At 33.8% G+C, this 19455-nt stretch overlaps 1 protein-coding gene and 1 non-coding gene across 2 annotated transcripts in view; both read right to left on the bottom strand.

Moving 5' to 3' along the window:
- The window catches only part of SPAG16 (sperm associated antigen 16), a 922479-nt gene that overhangs the window by 374124 nt on the left and 528900 nt on the right, over positions 1-19455 (bottom strand). The window lies entirely within an intron of this gene.
- LOC133079352 (small nucleolar RNA SNORA48) lies at positions 7917-8051 on the bottom strand. Its single transcript, XR_009698169.1, has one exon. It is a non-coding gene; the product is annotated as a small nucleolar RNA SNORA48 (small nucleolar RNA).

Here is a 19455-nt window from a genome sequence, read left to right as displayed (position 1 = left end):
GAGGCATTAAATTTTAAAGGTTTTATTTCCTTTGGTGTGTTTGTTGTAACACTATTAATATTGGATATGAAACTGTACTTTTTGAAACTTCAAGCTTGTATGAACTTGCAGATCAACAAAATGTGGTTAATGGAATTATGGAACATTTACAAAAGGCAGCAGCAACATATATTCAAGTGAATATGAAGAAAAAGGGTAAAAATTATCTATCCTTGTTTTGAAAAAAAATACTGGAATTCATTATCTTATTAACCCTTAGTAAGACCTGAATTTTATTTTATTTCATTTTATTTATTTACTTAGTTTTTACTCTACAGGTTTATTTCAAAAATTTAGTAATTCTGGCAATTCCTTTGTTTCATAAAGAGCTGAAATTAATAACAAGAATATTTACATCCTCATTTTGTTTTACAATGCATTTTGTCATTTTCCATTTGGCGTCATCTTATTTGTCCTCTCTTTTTGTCTCTAACCCTCTAAAAGGGCAACCCATGTCCCTACATTTTTTTTTTTTTCATTTTGTACTTGAATGATAAAATCTCTCTTAGTTTCTTAACTCTTTACAATAAATCTTAAAACTTCCCTCATATTACTGCACCAGGCTTTAATTAGGAGAAGAAGATTATTCCTGATCCCATCTCTTTTATTTTTTTAAAATTTTTATTGGGGTATAGTTGATTTACAATGTTGTGTAAGTTTCTGCTGTACAGCAAAGTGAATCAGTTATACACATACATATGTCCACTCTTTTTTAGATTCTTTTCCCATATAGGTCATTACAGAGTACTGAGTAGAGTTCCCTGTGCTATACAGTAGGTCCTTATTAGTTATCTATTGTATATATAGTGGTGTGTATATGTCAATCCCAATCACCCAATTTATCCCTCCCCTCCCCTTTCCCCCCTGGTAACCATAAGTCTGTTTTCTACATCTGTGACTCTATTTCTGTTTTGTAAGTAAAAGACCTGGATTTTAAATAGTATTTATATAATTGAGCCAACATACAATGATAACATTTATCACAAGGCTTACTTGAAATAAAAATTCTTTATGAAATACTTAAATTTAATAGGCTAACATGAGCATAAGTGAAACATATTTAAATCGTCATACTACAACTATAACATCCAAGTTGAATGAGTGATTCCTCCCACCCCCATATTTTTAAAAGTTTATACATAAGCTATTTTAAAAATTCATCTGAATTTCCATCTCAGTAAGGCAAAGTTCTCCAGTGACATCCAAATTTTGACTTAAAAAGTTAACATTTTAATTAATGTTATATTACTCAAATAATATAAAATCCTTTATTGTGCAACAGTTTCTTTGTGAACATAAAATTCAATTGAACATTTAATGGCGGGAGTGATATTTCGATAAAATCTACCAGGGAGTATACCACAAACCCTACCTTAAAGTTCACCATAGGGCTTCCCTGGTGGTGCAGTGGTTGAGAGTCTGCCTGCCAATGCAGGGGACACGGGTTCGAGCCCTGGTCTGGGAAGATCCCACATGCCGCGGAGCGGCTACGCCCGTGAGCCACAACTACTGAGCCTGCGCGTCTGGAGCCTGTGCTCCGCGACAAGAGAGGCCGCGACAGTGAGAGGCCCCCCCTTGCCGCAACTAGAGAAAGCCCATGCACAGAAACGAAGACCCAACACAGCCAAAAATAAATAAATAAATAAATAAAGTTCACCATAATCTACTGTGAAAGAATAATCTATTATGTGGTCTGAGTGTCTCAGCCAGGAAGGAGCATGAATAGGCCACAGCCCCTAAACGAAAAACAATTTTTGACCAAAACCCTTGACAATAAATACACTATCTGAGAATTACCCCCAAATCGTAATAAAACCCCACTCCACATATGTAAAGGGCAGATTCCCGGCAACCTCAAATACCTGGAATGCATCCAGCATTTGGGGAATAAAAGCAAAAGGTGAATAAATAAAATAACCATAATTTAGCTGGCGACTTGCTCAGAGTACCCTCAAGTCCTCACCCAGACTTGTTAAATAGTCACCTGAACTGTTTTTGCAAAGGGTGTGAGAACAGGGAGGGGGTTACAGAGGCTGGAGTAGTGCCCACTGATAACAGTGAGGAAAAAGTGGACGCTTGGCAGTAAATGGCAGTAAACTGGATAATGGAAAAAATTAAAATAAAAAGACTCAATTTTGAAATGGCAAACTGAGGCAAATGAATGAAGACAAAAGCAAATAACTATATTTCAACAGTTTCTATTACATTTAACACTGTAGTTAAGTTGATATCTGTTGAACATTCATTATTCTAAGTAATTTGCACACCTTAACACTATGAAGTGTAGTTGGCCCTCATTATTCAAGGATTCTGTATATGCAAATTGCCTGCTTGCTAACATGTATTTACAACTCCCACATCAGTGCTCTGCAGGCATTCACATATGTGGGAATGCAGAGCAGCAACAAAATTGAGTCACATGACGTGCACATTTCCAACTGAGGTCCAACCAGGCCATGCTCTGCCTTCTTGTGTCAGCTCTCATAACTTAAAGTGTCCTTTTTGCAGTCAATTGAGTGCCATCTTTTTTGCATTTTTGTGCTTTTTCTGGGAATTTTGGTGATCTTGCTGTTTAAAGTGGTCCGAGTACAGCGTTCCTGCAGTTAGATCAGTCTTTAAAAGAACTTTGGCTTCTAAAAATCCTAATTAAAACTACCTAATATCTTGTTTTTTTATATACAAAGAAGGTCAAAAGGGTTGTTTTGAAGCACATCTTTCTTAGAAAAGGGCTTTAAAGAAAAAAGGAAATAAATTAGGTTTAAAGATGATTGTGATCAACTTCATTAACTGTAAATTGATCAATAGATGTAACACTAAATAATTTAAACACAAAAGCCATTTCTGAAATCATCTATTTAAACTTCTCTCTCCAAAATATTTAAATATATTAAATTTAAACATATTAAGATCACAAGTAGCCACAGTGATACTTTAAAGCTTACACCTCTTTTCCTTTCCATGTCAATCCCCCTAAAGAGATCTTAGTCAGAAACCAGATATCAGGAATGGGAAAAGTCAATGACGAAAGGCAAGATCTCTAGTCACAGAAGCATGGCTGTAGGAGAGTAGGGTTCCCAGCAAAAAGCAAAGCAGAAAGGAGAGAAAGCAGGGCTAGAATGAGGGGGAAAAATCCTTAGAACATCCAGGGACTGGGTTGTTTGAGAAAAGAAATTTCAAGCCAGCTGTTTCCTCATACTCAGAGTTTTCATTAAAAACTCAGTGTCTTCTGATCACAAAGGGTACAAAGCTGAATCTGTCACATTATCCTGCTCATTCCCTTCATAGCACCAATCACTAAGTGAAATTAACTTGACTACTTATGTCATTGTACCCTCTCCCCCCCCATTAGCCCTGCCTAAGAGTTGTACACTCCATGAGGACTCTGGCCTTACCTGTCATGTTCTGTGGCTGAAGAGTAGTACATAGTGGGTCCAGAGTCAATAATAATTTATTATTATTAATGAAACTGCAAATCTTCATTGTTTGTGAAGAGACACCACTACTTCCCAGTATTTAACCCTCAATCCAATATCCTTCTCTTTGAACTTAATTGTCAAATATTGAATATATTGTTTAAAAATAAACCGAGTTTTATGTTGATTTCAATTAGCTAAAAAGGAAAGGACTGTATGATCAACACAAATGATCCAAGAACTAACTCCCCCTGAAGGAGCTTTAGAAACTGCCAGTATTTTAGTTTTTATTTTCTCATCTAAAAGCAGAATTTAGTTAGCTTAAACTTCTGATCTTAATTCACAAGCTTACTCTTAGGAATGAAAGCTTTTTAAAAGTATTAAGCTGAAAAATCTTATGTTACTATCCTTGATGGTATCAATCTGAGGATCCCATTTTGCCACTGTGTTACTTTAAAATGTCTAAAAATGAGTACTTTTAAATGTTTGGGTTAGGATAGAACTACTGGTAAAGAAAATGTGAGAAAATATTTTAAGCCTATCATGGAAACTTCAGTTGTGCCATATATGTTATTCATGGAAGAGAGAGGGAAGTTAGGAGTTGTGAAATGAGTTCTTTCTAGGCTTTGAGTATGAGTACCTCCACAGTTCTCTCAAACTCTGGACGTGCTTTCCCTGACACCCTTACACTTCCTTGAGGCTTTCCTGGACTCGTCCTCCATGAAAACCCCACCTGAAAATAATCCATGCTGCTCGCCAAATCCCTTAGGGTATTTTTCTTTGTTTCTAATACATATTTACACTCAGTGGCTTTTCCACTTCATAATTCTTGGGTCAGGCAGGCTTTGGTGAGCAACTAGTTAATTTAATAAATTAATCTGAGCTAATGAAATGAGAAGGATGCATGAGAAGGCTTCCTTTAAATTAATATCCTCCCTCCCATTTCTCTTGGGCGCATTTCACCTGAGTGTATTTTTAATAGTTACCTTCTAAATGTTTTCATAAATACTATATAAAAACCATAATAAAGTCCTTTCTTTCTTCTTCTTACAGAAGAAGTAATTCTAATTGCAGGAATATTAGTCCATATAAGAAAATAAACAAATAAGATAGTAAGCTGGTGGGAAAATAAATATTCAGGGTCATACAGGACCTTGTAATAACCTTTAAATTATATGATTAAGTCACTTGTCTGTATTTGGATCTGTTCTTGATTATGGAAATAATTTTGCTCTATTGATATCTTTAAACAAGGTATATCCATTTTATTTCCTGTATGTTACAACTGTAATATGGAGAACAAAATTCAGAATAGAGGGCACTTACAAGCAGCCATGAATGTGTAAGCAAATCAGTCAGGTCGGTCTAGGATTCAGTGAACAGAAAGAGATACTTTAATAGTAATAATAGTAATTACTTTCTACTTGCACCTTAGTCTTCTAAACAACTTGAAAATTATTTTCTCTCTCTGAAATATCTATCTAAATAATAGCTGGATTATAAGAGACATGACTTCTAAAAGGATCTCATTTTTTATCTGTAACAAACTAATTAATAAAACTTTGATCATCTTGTTGATCATAAAGAATTAGATACCACAGGAAGGATTTGAGGTAGCAGATTTTAAAGGATATTTAAAGAATATGTTTTCTTGCCACAATTTCATTCATTCAATGGTCTCTACCTTTCATATTGAAACTGAAGTTCTCTCTTCTCTTGGTCATTCATCTAGTAGTCCATTAAAATATGTCACCTAAGGTGTGTTTCTCTTCTTTATTAAAATGAATTATATACTAGGGCTCACTGCATTTTACTGCCACCATTATGGCTACTCACACCTCCTCCTCATAAAATCACACAAACGTTGAACTAATTAATGCTTAAAGAAAACTACCTTCTGTAAAGAATATATTAAACCAAATTTGAGAAAAGACACACATGCTTTTCTTTATAACATCATATTGCACTAACTTTTCCTAACGTCCATCTGCTGTTTTTCCACCTCAAATTGATTTGTTAGGATCTGAATATGTTGTTGGAAAAGTTCTGCAGGATCTTACAGATTATTATAAAGATAATCATAATAATAATCATTGCCTTGGTTGTGTGATGGAATGTCACCAACCTAAAGATGAGGCTCATAAACAAAACGCCATTTGTAACCCTCATTTACCGTGTGCTTTTTACCTCTCATATTTGATGTGTTCAAATCAGGGACAGAACTCTGTAGTGAGGACCCATAAACAAATACAGTAAAGTGGCTAGCTTAATATATTAAAATGCCATTTTGTTTCACGAGGTTATAAATATGTCCTATTGTGTCTTTATATTTTATGACCTCTATTTTATTCCTTGGTAAATTCATATATGACATATCCAATCACTCACGTCAAGAATTTAAAACTAACAGCATTTCCATAAAGAAACACATACTTTTTTTTTTTTTTTTTTTTTACTATATTTCACCTTTGGATTCAGGATCTTTCTTAAAGAAAACCTGGAATTTACGTGAGAAAATATTGTTTTCCTATTAAGCATATCTTTCTTAAAGAGTGATAGAGATATATATGGAATCAGTACTTCTTTCACTTAAACTTGGATTTCCCCTGCTTTTCTGGCCTGGACCTGGAACTGGACTCAATATGGGTTCAATTTCCAGAATAGAAATTGGGATTGAATACTGTATATGGTTGTAAGGCAGTGCCATTAAAATTATGCTTTAGGGTATTTAGTTTTTCTTAAGAACAATCATAATCAACAAACTATTTATATTTATGGAAATACAATAGTCCTGTTAAAATTACTTGATCCATTCCACTGAATCATATAAATATGGCAATATCTTCTGTACTATGTGATTGGTTCATTGACCTTGATGCTTTCTGCTCAGAGGAGTGGGTCTATGTGTCAATCCCAATCTTCCAATTTATCCCTCCCCTCACCCTTACCCCCCGGTAACCCTAAGTTTATTTTCTATATCTGTAACTCAATTTCAGTTTTGTAGATAAGTTCATTTGTAGCCTTTTTTTAGATTCCACATATAAGCGATATCATATGATATGATATTTGTCTTTTTCTGTCTGACTTACTTCACCAATAAAAATTTTTCAAAAAATACATAGCTTTCAGACTCAGGAAGACAAAGTTAAAATGAGAAATTTTACCTGCGATGTGATCTTAAATGACAAAATCTTACTGAGCCTTCCTATCTCTTTCAGCAAAGAGTGGAAAACAGAACATACATCTCAGGGTTGTTGTAAGATTAAGTGAGATAATATATAAAAAGCCTATAGTACTGGCTAGAAACATACCTATTTTTCCCAACAATTAGCATCGTAAACTATGAAGAATGTAAAATAATAGAATGACAAATTATGTTGTGAAAATAAAAATCAAATTAGACATCTTACACCTGACCACACCTTTGTAACAGAGGCACCTCTGTTGCCTCTTTTTTTAAAAAAAATAAATAAATAAAATAAAATGCCAAAAAAAGAGTGGGTCTAAAAAGACTTCCTCACAGAGAGTGGCATGGACATACATACACTACCAAACGTAAAATAGATAGCTAGTGGGAAGCAGCTGCATAGCACAGGGAGATCAGCTCGGTGGTTTGTGACCACCTAGAGGGGTGGGATAGGGAGGGTGGGAGGGAGGGAGATGCAAGAGGGAAGAGATATGGGGATATATGTATATGTATAGCTGATTCACTTTGTTATAAAGCAGAAACTAACACCCCACTGTAAAGCAATTATACTCCAATAAAGATGTTAAAAAAAAATCCCTTTAAAAAAAATAAAATAAAAAGACTTCCTCACAAATTGAAAAATTAAATAAATATGTCTTCTATATAATTCTGTCCTTTGGGTGTTAGCAGCAGCTGTTCCCTGCAGGGTGTCATTCCCTGTAAACTGTCTCTTAGTTTCATGCTGGGCATACTCTTCTGTTTAAATGAGGCAGTGAAGCAGCTCAAACTCTGCTTGCTTCAAGCAAACACGATCTGCCTGTGCTTGCGCCTGTCACTTCTTAGCTCATTATGTTGCTGTTAGTTTAGCTTGAAGTATTTTGTTCATCCTTTGGGTATGGCCACCCTCCTTCAGATCGCCACATAATTGTTTTCTCATTTCAGGTGCCATCCATTTTTATTACATGATTGGTCAGCACGGCTGAAAGGTGATAAGGATGACTTATATTCCCATTAGACATCTGTACTGTAAGGCCAACTTTTATATGACTTTGTTTTATCATTTGTATATAGCATCATTTATACATGATAGAAATATCAATCGATGCATATAAATGTGTCAATTATTCCTGACAAATCTTGATTTCAGGCTTATATAATTAACACTTCTTATGTTCAGCTAAATAACTTATTAGACAATTTTTTGTCCCCCATAGTTGGTACTAGTTTGTTTAATTACTTCATACAGTAATTCTTTTTTTTTTTTTTTCTTTTTCAATCCATGTTTCCAGGGCATGAACCAGACATGGGCACAAACCAAAAGCCAAGCTGGGATAAACAAGGAGTTACTTTGTCCCTGGCTGATATGAGACAGGCACCACCAACCAGGCGCCACTCTACCCAGTCCAGGGACAATACAGTAATTCTTAATTCTATGAAATCTATGCATTGAAAAACAAATATATTTAATGCTCCATCTTTATACAGAAAGAAAATAGATAATAATTTTTAAAATCAATGTATTTTGGCCTAACTCTGCAAAGAAATAAATAGCAAGTAGTTTGTAACAAAATATTGTGTTTTTCAAAGTATAAATGCTTAGGCTCAACTACATTAGGAGACATAATCATGGAACCAGAGGCTCACATCTATGGAATTGTCATGGTTGCGACTGCCATAAATGCAAACTGTTAAGGTGTGCTGTCTAGGAGAATTCAAATTCAAGTGGCCAGACTCCCACTGAGGTAATTTTATGCAATGGTAAAACACTCTTGGTCATGTTTCAATAAAAATTTAGTTAAATATTCCCTTGATTTACAAAGTAGTTGAATTCCTGAAAAACAATATATACTAAAACTTTGTAAACGATGCTTTGGTTTATTTTCAATGTGAAATTGGTTCTAGGGTAAAAATAAAAATTTAAAAGGATTATCAACAGGCTTTTTCTTTCAACTTCATGAATATACATAGGGGAATTTGGAAGTCATGAAGTACACAAAAAACTTTTCATTACGTAGACTGTCCTACTCAGCAAGATGTACGGCATGCCTGGCCCCAATCACTTCAGTCCCCATGAATCACTGAAATAAGAAAAAAACATTTTGTGATTTATCAAAACATCCCTTTGGGAGTTGCACTGCCCACCGTCCTGGTGAACCACTGACTTAATGATTAGGTTGACTTGGTCATTTGTTCTTACTTCTCAATTCATTGCCCAGAAAAGACTCTGAAACCCAAGCATTGAAGATTCCAAGAAAGCCAATTCTGTATTTATTATTGCTCTCCTTTACATCACTTTAAAATATAAACTGGTTGCAGTTGGGTGCTTGACTCATGGCTGTCTCAGCTCCAGTAGTTGGAGCACCAGGAGAAGTTGGCAAAGCAGCAGGAGACAAGTGAGGATCACCATGAGGACCAGGATGTGGGAAATATACGGAGTCAGATGAAGAAATGAACGTGAGGATGCTAAACCAAAGAAAGGTGAGAACAGCAGGATTTAGAGAAGGAAGAAGCTGGGAAAACCCTCCACCTGCTGCCATCCCTATAAGGTACTACTTTTGTTGTTTCCATCATTCAAGCTCATCATGGAGAAAATGGGTTATGTAACAAAATTCCACAGTTGTTTCAAAATTTCCATATAGAGTATTTTTTTGAGTGACTTCTTAGAGAAATGGTGAATGAATAGATTGCAAAAAAGTAATTAACCTCGCAGTTTCTAATATGATCTTTCCCTACAATGTAACTCGAGTATTTTGGCTAAAGAAAATTTATCACTTGTATTCAAATATAATAATATTCAAATGTAAATATAAATCACATTTCTAGACATATTATTTTTATATGAACTGCAATTGGGGACCATATATCATTTATACCACTTATCTATCAAGGCGATAAGAATTTGATTATTCCCATCAGGAATGATTTCTGCTAAAAGTCATATCTTACTTGGACATAATGGTCCAGATATGACTGTTCTTGGTTGAAGTCAACTATGAAGACATGAGAATTAGTTGAGTCATGTGGAGTAGGTATTTCTACTAAGGGCATGCTCAAATGAATTTATTAAATTGGAGCTTTAGAAACAAGAGAATATTTTTTAAAAATAGAACACCCCATGATAACTACCAGGTGATAATGCAAATGTAGATACAGTGCAATTGACATTTGTTTCTCCTGCAACTTGGGCTAGATAAAGCTCTTATCTTCTATATGGTAGCTTGGAAGGGATATAGAGAAAAGGATAAGGATAGCCAAGCAAACATTAGGGAACTCTCTTAGAAAATGAGAAAGCAAAAGGAGGCATACTGTGTCCTCAGTTTCCGCAGGCCAAATCTACAGAGACTGAGTCCACAAAATAAGCACTAACCGGGGAATCATTCTCGCTGTCCTAGTAGTTTCAGCCCATTATTGAATCCAGTATCATCCCTGTACCCAGCATAAATTTGGATACAGCATTCAAACCCCTACAATTGCTGGCATGCTAGCTGAACAGCCCTGCCTTGGCTCTTTTAATAACTGCAATAATAGGACCCCCTGCTTTACACAATTGAATTATTTGTTCACATTTACAAAAAATATTTCTGGGATTTTTCTAGGAATTGCATTCAACTTGCATATCAATTTGTAGAGAATTGACATCTTTATTATATTGAGTCTTTTAAACCATGGACATGGTCTGTCTCTCATTTATTGACTTCTTAGATTTATTTCTTTAGTATTTTGTAATTTCAGCATTTAGATTTTGTACTTTTTAAAATTCATACCAATGTATTTCCATTCTTGGAGCTATTGTGAATAGGCTTTTAAAAAGTTATTGGTACAGCTGTACATTGCTATTATACAGAAATAAGATTGTTTTTATTTGTTGACCTTATATTCTACAATTTTGTTGAACTTTATCCCACAATTTTAACATGTTGTGCCTTTATCCAATCAGATTATTTATAATTCCCCTGTGATTGATTCTTCTTTGACCCTTGAGATATTTAAAATGTTTTTTAATTTCAAAATATTTGGAGATATTCCAAATATCTTTCTGTTACTGATCTCTAATTTAATTCAGTTTTGTACCAGAAATACACTCTGATTTAAATCATTAAAAATGTATTGATCTTGTTTTATGGCCCAACATACAGTCTATCTTGGTGATGTTCCATGTATATTTAAAAGGAATATGTATTCTGCTGTTGTTGGGTGGAGTGCTCTATAAATCTCAATTAGGGAAATTTGGTTTGTATTGTTTTTCAGGTTCTCTATATCTTTACTGATTTTCTGTCTATTTGTTCTGTCAATGACTGATAGCATGCACTTGTATGAATGACCGCGGTTTATATAAATGGGTGGCACTTATCCCACTACTTATCTATTTGTATCTTACAGTACAATCATCTCAGTTCCCTATGTTTATAATCCCTTTCTTCTCCCCTTTCAGTTGGCTACTTCTTGACAGTGTAAAATGTATGTACTTTAAAAATAGAGTGTTTCCTCCCACCCTAGAAAATTGTTTACAATTTGCTCAAAATAGATATAGTTCCTCTCTTATGGCATTTAGCACGGTATTCCTTGCTTATGTATTGTTGTTAATGTCATTTATTCAAATTTAAGGACTCTGTGGTTAAAGAATGTGCATATATTTTAAAATCTGTACAGAGCTCAATATTGCCCTTCTTCACAATGTCAAATACATGCTTAATTGAGAAATTAAATATCAGCCAAGTGGGAAGAACTAGAATTGTCCAGGATTATAATTCTAGTCTCAGACAAAAGCCAGAGAGTTAAAATAGGAAGATGAACAGGGGCATATTAGTTTATGAAAAAGCATGGACCAAAAACAAGGTACTTGATCCAAAATTCAACCTGCTCTTCTCCTGCAGGTTGGTGAGGCTCTGTGGTGCTAGTACAGATCCAGTTCGGTTAAAAATGAGGGTGGCCGGCAGTGGGTGTGGCAGAGAAGTTTGGAATTATCATGGCTGAGTAGAAAGGACAGGGTTCAGGGTCAGGTAAAAAGGAGGCTGAATATCAAGCTTCAATCTAACCTCTAGCATATGGTAGGAGTTCAGACTACATTGAATGAATGAATGAATGAATGAATGGGTGATGGATGTATGAATATAATTCATGACCAATTAACAAGACTATCATGACCTTGAACAAATGGACTTTAGATGTTCTTCTATTTCCTCCCACTGGGATTCCCATAAAGGATAAGTATGATCAGATCTCAGGATCAATTTAAAACAAATAAGCTTAAAAAAGTTCTTGCATACTTTCTTAGATTTTTTTATAATAGCTGGGGGCAGAAAAATTGACTAGCAACTGTCTTCATTTAACTGGCATTATTAAAAAGACAAATGCTTATGTTTTATTAAACTGCTATAGTTATATACATGGTCTAGTTTCTTTTTCCCAATTTCACAAGTTATAGAAAGGATTTACTAAAGAAATATGAAAACTTGAGCATTTCTTAATTTAAGGATTTTTGGCAATTGTTGGCAACAAGTTTTATAAACTACTTTAATAATATTTTTGTAAGATGTTTTAATACTTTATAGAATTATTTTCAATAGTATCAAAAACACACTTAGAACTTATGCTACCTAGTATCATAGGTTTTAATAAATTGAACCGTTTTTTTCAAACTTTTTTCAGACACAGAGATTTTGTTACAAAAGAAAAGTGTTCTTCAAAGACACTTTGTGGTACACCGAAAAACAAAAACCAAAAACTGGTTGACATGGATATAAGGGACTCACTTTTTCATTTATTCATTCATTATGTACTTTTTGAGCACCTCCATTTTTTCTATATTCTAAGCAGTGGGACATATCAGTATAATTCTGATAAACACTCATAAAGCTTTCATTCTTGTGTTTGTGTGTGAGAGACAATAAACAAATAAATATTTAAGATATCCTACTGTGGTAAGCTCAATAAAGGAAAATAAATGTAGTTGAAGTTATTATTTAGGTAGGTAGTCAGGGACGTTCTCTCTGACAAGATGAATCATGAGCAGAGAGTTGAATGAAGTGAGGGAATAAGCCACGTAGATATCTGAGGAAGTGATGTCCAGGTGGAGTAAGGTCACTGAGGCATAGAGGCCAGTGGCTTCTGGACTGGAGTGAGAGACAGGGAGAGTGGTAGCATGTGGCATTAGTGGAGCAGGAGGCCAACTCATATAGGGCCTTAGAACCATGGTAAGGATGTGGGTTTCCTTCTCCCCTTGTTTCACCAAAGCTCTATTAAAAGCACCATCTCAAAACACCAGTGGTTCCATGGAACGTAGTTTAAAATGGCTCACAATGATAATCAAAGTGTAATAGAAGATGCTCGAACTAAGACGATTCACTGACTTTTCATGTACCAAGAGATGTGATGGGTTTTAGAGACAGTGTTCTACAGGAGAGACAAGGCCCACCGTGGAGCTGGTTGACTAGACTGGAGGACGTATGAAAATGGTGGTGCTAGAGAGTTATGGTGAGCTTCACTGTCTAGTCATCCAAGTTCAAAGGACACAAAGAAAGCTTTGATAAGTTACATATTTTTTATATATTGTATACATTTGGATATATTTGTACACATATTCACACATATGTATATATATATATGCATGCATGTATATATATAAACACTGCCAAGAATTTTGTTCCCATAAATCATAAATGAGGTATAGTCCTGTATACAATGTCAATTTGAAACATATTAGGAAGAACCTCAGCAATAAGTTCTGTAACCAGCAATTAGTTTTAGTCAGTTGACAATATTCTTGTAATTGGATTTGCTAGAATAACATATCAATTATCTAAATCATTTTCATTCATGCATAAAATGATATAAGCAGCATTTACTTCTCTATTGGGATTCCAGCTAGAACATGGAGACAGTGTTACACTAGTCACAAAATCCCCCAATCCTGGGATTGATCTCTCTCAGTTCCATTTAATCCTTTTACTTCATTATCTCTTCTGCTTTTGATGTATGTGATATGGGTGGGAGTTTATAAGTTGTATGTTTGTTCTAATGTCACTACAATAATATGACTATGATGCCCTATGCTTAGGAACCTAAGGTAATGTCTTTATCATTTTCTATTCTACATTATGCTCTAAACACTGGAGGATAAAAAAAAAAAAAGGATGTCAAGGGCTTCCTCAACTCCCCCTATTGCTTGGTACATAATAAATATTGTTTACTAATGACAAATAAGCCAAATAAATGATGTAATAAAGCTTTGTTGATACTAAAGAGAAAGCACTTTATTTGGGGGAAGTTTGAAAATACTGATTCAAAACTCATTCTCGAAACTAACACACCATTGTAAAGCAATTATACTCCAATAAAGATGTTAAAAAAAACAAAACTCATTCTGTTTCTAGAAGGTGAAGTAATTGGTGCCCACAGATTCTTCTTTCATAGAATATCATAGGCCTTTCAAAATATCTTCACAATTATGTTAAATTTGATTCTAATCTATGGACTATAAGAGGCTTTATAAAAGTTTTCAGTATGTTAAGCAAGTCTTTTGATACAGGCCACCTAAATCATGGGTGAATAGTTAAAAAGAAACCAAGGATGGCAGCAGCAGAGTTTAGCATAAAGTAGTACTTGAAACTGTCATGCATTATTATTACTATTATTACCATTATTATTGTTGAAAAACAAACTACCTCAAAACTGTCTTAATGAAGCCTGAACTGGCTCATTCTAAACTTGTTACCTGATCATCAAGGCAAAATACCAAACTTTCAAGTGACCTTTAAATGACTGATATATTTAGCATTTCCAACTAATTTTACCAACCCTAAATCTACACAACAGGGTACCAGAGTTCTTTGTTTTAAACCATAAGCAAGAAATTATAAGCTTAAGTCTTCATTAAAAAATTATTCCCTTAAGTTTGAAATTTTCAATAGCAGCAATTAGTATTTAGTATTTATTATATTCTACATCATTGCTCACAAAAGCTTAGAATTTATAGAAGACAATGTGATTTAAAGTAAATATTTAAGATTGCAAATTTTGTTAGGAGTGATATTTTGGACTGTAAGAATTCCAGATGACTATTATAGTAATAATAAAGATTGTTAAAATAATGATATTATTAAAATACATTTTTGCAACTTTTCTATGACGTACCCTTTCATTAAAAAACTGTACTGTTCTCAATTAACTGATTAAAAGCAAAGAATTTGTGATTTTTCCAAATTCCACGTAAGTTAACTTTCAGCTTCACATTTTGCTCAGTCATTTTGTGTTCTTATGTTGTCAAAAGTGTAAGAGTCAAATACACTGTTATTCTGTCATCTTGAATGACCCACACCATGTACATACTCCCTCCTCCCTCTCCCTCTCTCTCTCCCTCAGACATACACATACGCACAAACACATGCACACTAGAAACTATACCTTGGGGATAGGTTTTATTTGTTTGTGCTATATTTACTTAGTGGAAGACATATTTTATTTCTTATAAATAGTCATTGTTATAATTTCTTTGCAGAGCTAGAAGGTGCTATGAAACTTTGTTGTAAATAAATGTAAAATACAAAAGCATCATCCAAATTGTTTTCTTTCAATTCCTAAGACAATAATTCCATGATATATTAACTCATTAGTAAAAATGATCAAAAAGAGAATGTAATTAAGATAGTTGAACAACTGGCTTCTCAGAGTTGTTTTAAGAGAATTTTGTAGGGGTTTTAATTACAATAGAAAACTGCAGACAAATGGATCAAAACACATGGATACATGATAGCCTCTATTTTATTCTTAAAATTACTCTTTTAAAATAATTCCTTCTTTTACTGACTTCAGAAGACTGGTTGATAAATTTAACATAAGTTGGTACAAACAATATAATGCTAGGTAGAGCTCTAAAGTCATTATAATATCATTTTATATTTTACTAAGAACATGTTTCTTATGCTTTGACTATAATATATATCAGTTACTGACTTTAATACATTCAATAACTTGCCAATTTCTGTTATAAGGGTCACATTTTCCTTAAAAGTAGTAAAAATATATAGTATTTTTGAAAAGTAATAAAATCAGAAACTCAAATATTAATCCAAGAAAATGGATTCCTTCATTAATTGAATTGGTTTACTTCAAAAATGTCTGTTGAACAGCCCTTTTGATTATAATGAGCATGTGTGTATGTAGGTCTAGAAGAGAAATGTTGAGAATAGCTTAATCCAATCTGCTACAGTATATCAATGGCCTCGGATAATAGTGAAATTATTATAATGAAGTACTATACTGGATTATTAACATAATGTATCTGTTTTACTCTTTATATTAATATAAAATAAACCTGATCCTCTAATAGGGTGCTACTTAAGTGACTAAAACAAATTCAAGTCCACCTTGAGGTAATGCTATTTTCATTATTTTAATTTTACTTCATTACTACCAGTCTCTTATGTAGGTAAATTTTGTCAATTTTCCTTTTTATAGAAAAGTGTTTTAAATTGCAATGTATTATATTAAATTTTAACAGGGAATGTTTATAAAACTTGAAACTTAGGAAATATATTTTTCTAAAATAAGAGCAATAATAGAACTTCATATATTGTGAGCAACTTACTTATTGGAAACACAAATATATTAAAAGTTCATTATCTGGACTACTATTGAGAAAAATAATGTAAAAAAACACAAGCCCCTTTGGAAAATGAAAAGCCCCTTGAAAGCTGTAATATCCCAAAGTCCAGGCACATTTTTTCCTCATAGGGAAAGTGTAAAGGACTTCATGGATTTTGTGCCCCCAAAACTCATATGTTGAAGCCCTAACTCCCAATGTGACTATTTGGAGTAAGGAAGTGACAAAGGTTAAATGAGGTCATAAGGGTAAATCTATGATTAATATGATTAGTTTCCTTATAAGAGACACAAGAGAGCTTGCTTACTCTCCCCACCATGTGAGAATACATGGAGAAGGTAGCCATCTGCAAGCCAGAAAGAGAGCCATCGCCAGGAATCGAATCAGCTAGAATCTGTGTCTTGGACTTCCCACTTCCAGAACTGCGAGCAGTCAATTTCTGTTGCTTAAGCCATCCAGTCTGTGTTTTGTCATGGCAGCCTGAGCGGACTAATATGGAAAGACCCATACGTTTTCACTTCAAATGTATTTACTCCCACAATTCATGTGATCTTAATAAGTCTGGTTCTATAGTATACATGTCTATTGAAAGAAAAAACAAAAAAACAAAAAAACCAGAAATCTGGAAAAGCAGAAAGAGAAGTTATCAGTCTGGAACATTTATACCAGTAGGATATGGCTGAGAGCAAACTGAAGGCTAGAGGATAAAGCAAAACTGAAGGAAAAAATAGTCATGACGATTTCAAAAGCTCAGCCGTATAGAAATATTATGAATGCTGGAAAACAGTGCTACACACAGTAGTACACCTACATGGCATTCTATTTTATTGCAGGAGAAAAGCCATGAGGCTTTAGGTCAGAAGATCTGGGTTAAATCTCTACTGTCTTAATAGTAGTATCTTGAAAAAGATTTTTAGCTTCCCTGAGACAAACGTTCCTACATTGTAAAATATAATCCCTTACCAAAAAATAACTGAAAGAGAGAAATGGCTCATTTGAGTGCTAGAGGGTGTACTGTGGTAGCCAATTTCTAAGAGGTCCCCAATGATCTCCTGGTATTCCCCTCCCACACTGTACCAGAGTCAGTGTGTATGACCAACAGAACATGTGAAAAGCAGTGGTATGTCACTTCTGAGATTAATTTACAAAAGATACTGAAGCTATCATCTTTAATTCTCTCTCTCTCTCTCTCCCTTTTTCAGAAATTCCAGATTTTTTTCTAGCCTATTATGGTGGAAATTTTCCTCTCACCACCAAAGATCCATGCTGGAATATATCAATGTTTTTCTTTTCTAATGTATTAACAGGTTAATTTTGTTCTTTTCATCTCTAGATTATTGAGTATGATACTTTTATTAATTTATTTGTTTATATTCTATCTTAATTATAAATGTCTTTAATGTATTTCTTGGATAAGTATTTTCTTATCATCATTTGCAGTTTAATATGTAATACTGTTATTTTCCTTCATTAATCAAAAATTCTATAATTATATTTTTAAATTCTCTTAGATCTATTTTAGGAATATATTATTAAATTGTCATATGATTAAATATTTTAGTTACTGAGAATGTGGCATGCAATTTTTAATGTTTAAAGAATTTTGAGAATAACTTTTTGCCCTATGACATTATCACTTAATTGACTTTTTAATTGTTCTACAAGTATTTGAAAATAATGTATACTATTTGTTTTTACGGTAGAAGTCATATCTATATGCATCTATGTCTGTCTATCTTGTTATTATGTATCACATTTAAAGCCGATTTTATTTATTTATTTTTGATCTGTTGAGGACTTAGAAAATAGAATATTATTATTTGAACATCGTTGTTATGATGGTACTTTTCTCAATGTCTCTTTGTGCAGATGTTGCTTTTTTTGTTTTAATATCTTACTCTGGTACCTGATGCTTGATGGCTGTCACAAAGGGAGGAGACAAGGTCATGTAACAATTAAGGTCTAACTCTCCAGAATGGATTCAAATTGCAGCTCTACTAATTGCTGGTTACATGGAAAGGCAAGTTTCTTAATTTATCTGTCTCAAGTTCCTCATTCATAAAATGGGTATTATGGTAATAATGGTTCCTAGCTGATAGGCTACTGTGAGAGTTACTTGAGCAGCCACTTACAAGCATTTAGAATAATGCCTGACATACAGGAAGCGCTCAATAAATGTTGGCTCATAACTGTAATTATCTGTATTGTGGATTTTAAATGGTATTTATATAAATATATTTCTTGTACTATTTATTAATTTCCTTAAGCTGTACTTTGATTTAATATTGATATTTTAACATTATTTGTTTTTTTAATTGCATTTGCCTAGTATTTTGAAACTGTAGGCATCATGATGTTTCAGTGGGCTTTAAAATAAGCAAATTTAGTTCTTTCTTGACATAAACTGAGAGTCATTAGTTTGTAAGGTTTAACATAATCACATTTATTATAATAGCTAATGCTATTATGTGTTATTTTATTTCATGCTTTCACTTTTCTTATCATTCTGTTTTGTTTTTTTTTTTTCATTTATTTTTGTCCACGTTGGGTCTTTGTTGCTGTGCACGGGCTTTCTCTAGTTGTGGTGAGTGGTGGCTACTCTTCGTTGTGCTGCGTGGTCTTCTCATTGCGGTGGCTTCTCCTGCTGCGGAGCACAAGCTCTAGGTGCATGGGCTTCAGCAGTTGTGGCACGTGGGCTCAGTAGTTGTGGCTCTCCGGCTCTAGAGCGCAGGCCCAGTAGCTGTGGCACACGGGCTTAGCTGCTCCATGGCATGTGGGATCTTCCCAGACCAGGGATCTAACCCATGTCCCCTGCATTGGCAAGTGGATTCTTAACCACTGTGCCACCAGGGAAGTCCTTCTTATCATTCTTTATCTTTTTAAAAGCTTTTATTTCTTTTACTATACTGATTCTAGTTTTGTTTCTTTTTTCTTTAATAAGTTATAAATTACACTTTTCTTTAACTAGTGGTCAAAAATAAAAGTGTCTATTGATTTCTCTTTATGGAAAGAGATAAACCCATTGTCTTACATCTTTTTCTCCAAACTCTTCAAACTCTTCCAGGTTTTTATAGAGATAATCTTGGACATTTGATTCACATTATTATTTGAATCTGTTTTTATTTTCTTATAGAATATTTAATATTTTCTTGAAATTTGATATCCATATTAATAATACATAAGAACTTAGTACAATATTTTCTTGTTTCTATCAC

This window comes from Eubalaena glacialis, chromosome 1 (genome assembly GCF_028564815.1).
Source record: "Eubalaena glacialis isolate mEubGla1 chromosome 1, mEubGla1.1.hap2.+ XY, whole genome shotgun sequence".
NCBI classification, from domain to species: domain Eukaryota; kingdom Metazoa; phylum Chordata; class Mammalia; order Artiodactyla; family Balaenidae; genus Eubalaena; species Eubalaena glacialis.
This window is presented reverse-complemented; position numbering and strand designations above follow the sequence as displayed.